This window comes from Triticum dicoccoides, chromosome 1B (assembly GCF_002162155.2).
Source record: "Triticum dicoccoides isolate Atlit2015 ecotype Zavitan chromosome 1B, WEW_v2.0, whole genome shotgun sequence".
NCBI classification, from domain to species: Eukaryota; Viridiplantae; Streptophyta; class Magnoliopsida; order Poales; family Poaceae; genus Triticum; species Triticum dicoccoides.
Genome location: NC_041381.1, coordinates 20,553,529 through 20,557,587, shown reverse-complemented (window position 1 = coordinate 20,557,587; position 4,059 = coordinate 20,553,529).

Sequence of the window (4,059 nt, the reverse complement as noted above, 5' to 3'; positions counted from 1 at the left end):
CCCTTCCCTTCCCTTCCCTAGGCCAAGCAGCAAGAATATGTTCAGATGCTCCCCTCCCCTCCCCTCTGCTACCTCACAATACTTGCATCAGTTTTTTTTTACAAAGGCAACATTTAAAATGATCAAATTTCTGTAAACTTTATCAGTGTTTGCAACATTTAAATTTAAAAAAAAATCCAAACACAATCACTATATTTTGGAAAAGAAAGAAGGTGCCATTCATGTATGTTTATTTTTCATTTTCTTCACATATTTATAGACTGTGCCATCAATCGTAAATGTTCACTCAAAAGTCAAAACCAACCAACTCTAAAAGAAGTACAGGTACTCAAGTAGTACAATGCGCATTGGTTTGAAGTCAAGCTTCACATATAGTGCACACATGTTATAATTTTTTTTCTGTACACTTGATCAAAGTTGACAGAAAAATACCCTAAAAGAAAGTTGACAGTTTTATTTTAAAAATAATACTCCCTCCGTTCCGAATTACTTGTCTTAGATTTGTCTAGATACGGATGTATCTAGCACTAAAATCTAGATACATCCGTATCTACCCAAATCCAAGACAAGTAGTTTGGAACGGAGGGAGTACACATTATACTCCTTCCGGTCCTTTTTACTCTGCATATAAGAATTGTCTGAAGTCAAACTTCATAAAGTTTGACCATATTTATATGAAAAAATATTAACATCTACAATGTGAAAGTTATACAGTATGAAAATTAAAGGTACACCCCTCTAAGTTTAAATTCAGCTTTACAAGTACCATCTTCAAACACGTTGATAATCTCATCAGAAGTTGACGCCGTCCCAGCCCAAGGGTCTCTCACCACAATGATTTTCAGCCCGGTGGGCTGGTGTGAGGACCCCTAGGTCGGCTCCATCCTAGGCCACTTTCGGCAACCCATGTCGGATTATACGAAGACTCCGGAAGACAAGCCGAAGATACCAGAGCTGTGGAGGACTCTGTCTCCACCACTGTAGTCGACTAGGATTTGTAACTCTAGGACCCCCGGTATGCTATATAAGCCGGCGTTGGCTTGCCGTAGAACACATTGCAATCCCTTAGTATTCACCTATACTTTGTACACACCCCAACGCAATATACACAGGCATGAGTAGGTTTTATATCCACCGCGAGAGTCCGAACCTGGGTAAACCTTGCCTCATGTTACCATCCAACCAAATCGCCTAGCTGGGATACCCTACCAAGGGATCTGCTAGATCCAGTTCCGACGACGGTGGCCCATACAGGCCCCGCTAGGAGAACTCCGGGGTTCGGTGCGAGTTCAGATCGACGCTCAGGTTGGTTCCAGCGCAATCTTTGTGTCGGGCCAAATGTTCATCTTCGGCATCACCACCCTTGTCGCTGACTCAATTGGCCACCTCAGACAGGTCGAGAACTACGCTCTAGGTCGGATCGTTGTATTCGAAAATCTAGAGTACTCAGCGGATTCCCGCGAAGAGTTGATCCTCTAGGTTTGGCGTTAATTCAGATCTAGGAGCAGTAGGGGCCGGATCTCCCGGACTCAAGGTCAAATCGGATCTAGGAGTTGGGAAGAAGTCGATTTTTTCAACCCACCCACCACCCATATGATCATGAATATAGAGGACCTCACTGACGTCCTGGAGGGCACCACCAAGGAAGCTGAAAACACGGAGGAGGAGCACAGCGAGTCCGTCGATGGCCGACCGCTAGCCATAGCACCCTTACGCAAGCGACAGATGACCTCGACCTACGAGGGCTACAAGATGGACTTGAATCGTGCAAGCAAGGGCTCGCGCAATGACATCGACAATCCTGAGTACAAACCGGGAGAGAAGAGTCCAGTACATGCTGAGGAGGCAGCACCTCGGTCACCCAGCAAGTTCAGCGATCACGATCTTGAAGCATTGGACACTGAGTTCGGCAGCCCGCGTCGTGATCAGTAGCGGGAAAATATATTGAAGTCAGCGGTAAAACAGGCCAGCATCAACTTGCTGGAAGAGTTCAAGAACTTGATGACTCCTGGCAGCAGGTTCTCGCTTTCAAGGGGAATTTGAAGGCCATGGCTATACCAATGATAAAGAAGGAGGGTGGTGCACGACTGTGGAGTGGAGGCTAAGAGCCCGACATGCATGGGTGAGGAGGCGTGGGAGGTTTTGATGGGTGCCCACAATGAGAGGCAATGCACATGATAGGAGAATGTATGTGCATGCAACAGGTGGATGTTATTGTAATGCCGCCCGACAGTGAGTAGAGGAACACACAAGAGGATGATGGTAGTGCGTGAGGCGACACGCCTGACAGGAGGCGGGTGGAGGTGCAAGAGTTTGAGATGCACCTATAGTGAGTGCAGGCACACACACACACACACACACAAGAGGATGACGACAGTACGTGAGGTGACGCGCCTGACACGAGGCGGGTGGGGGCACAGGAGGTTGAGATGACACCGTCGAGATGAGGATGGAAGTGCAAGGCAGGTGAGAGCTAAAACTTGAGAACACAAAAATCCTGGATATAAGAATATGGGGCGAGTACTTGTAAAATGTAGCTATTGAAATGGGATATGCAATTTGTCGAAACACCAAACATTGTTGTTTTTGGCTGATCTCAAGGATTTGGGTTATAATAGGTAGTCTCCTAGAGATGCTCTTATAGTTAAAAGAGTTGCATGTGAGGTTTAACAATGGCCTAGTCGAGTGCTTCAAGAGTTAAATAATGGGTGGTCCTAGAAAAGTGTTTTACCTTAGTATATGGAGTATATTAATTAAAGAAAAATACATATTTTGATGCAGAATAGTTGTTCCCCTTTTTTACTTAAAAAGGAAGTACATCTATGCCCCCAAGATCCTTTTGAACTGAATCAACTGCCGCTTGTTTGGTGGTTACCACATCGCCGGAGGAGAGAACGAGCACAAGAAGAGAAAGAGTCGTGTCACTGACATAGATCTCTAAAGGGAAAATCCTTGTTGTGGTCGCACAAGTAGTCACTAGTCGCACACAATGTGATTTGTGGTAAGAAGCCGAATTGGCGGGGTTCGCGCCTTGACCGGTGTCAATGGTGGAGCTAGCATCACCGGAAAAAATTGGTGACCTGCACACAAGGGTGGGAACAACCTACACACAAGGTGAGGCCGTTGATGACAAACCAATGGCCAATCCAACACCACACAACGTAGAAGCACTTGCCCGTCGACGACACTGAAATAGTGATTCTTTAACACCGTCAAGCACGCCACCGAGATACAGTTGAAGCCGAGGCACCATTATTCGACGGAACGCCGCCACCTCCACCTAAACGCCGCCACCACAAATCCGGAACCTAAAACCTTAAGTATGTGTCAAACACGTAACAAACAGGGTTCCCCCATCCCGCCGCTGAAGCCGCAAACGGAGGGGAAGGGAACCATCGGCCCTAACCAACGGGAGGAGGTATAGATCTGAAGAGGAAGAGACGAAAGGATCCGAGTAAATAAGAAGCCTAGAAAAGACTTAAATGCATGGCAAAGTAGTTAATTTTCCTTTTTACCAAGTAATTAAGCAATTAAAAGTTATAGCATTCCTGATCGTGTAGTCAAGTGGATCCGCACATTTGCTCGGGGATCACGTGACAGGAGCTGCAGGAGCCTGCCACGTAATAATCGTCGTGTGCATTCCTCTTCCGTTGTTGCTTGGAATCTTATCCTTCTTGCACATGCGTGTAACAACCGACCCACATGTCGGTTAGTGAGCAACTACTGCGATTTTTCTATAATTCTGGACACTAAGAGATGACTATGGAACTTCGTTTCACTTAATTCGGCGTGGTATGAGTGTGTTGCATAATTCAAAACTTGCTTTGGACCGACCTACGAGTGGGCACACAGATGTGTGCATGTACTTTCAGATGAACGAATCTAAAGGCGTGGATGTAGACTTTGACGGTTTGACCAGTGTGGATGCCAAGAAGCCCGGCCTATACAATTTTAACCTCTGTAATACACATAGGGTTAGACTAACTACAAATAGATTAATTTATTTCTGCAGTTTTGGAGTAGGTTAATTTATTTTTGCAGTGTTGGAGGGGGTGCCAT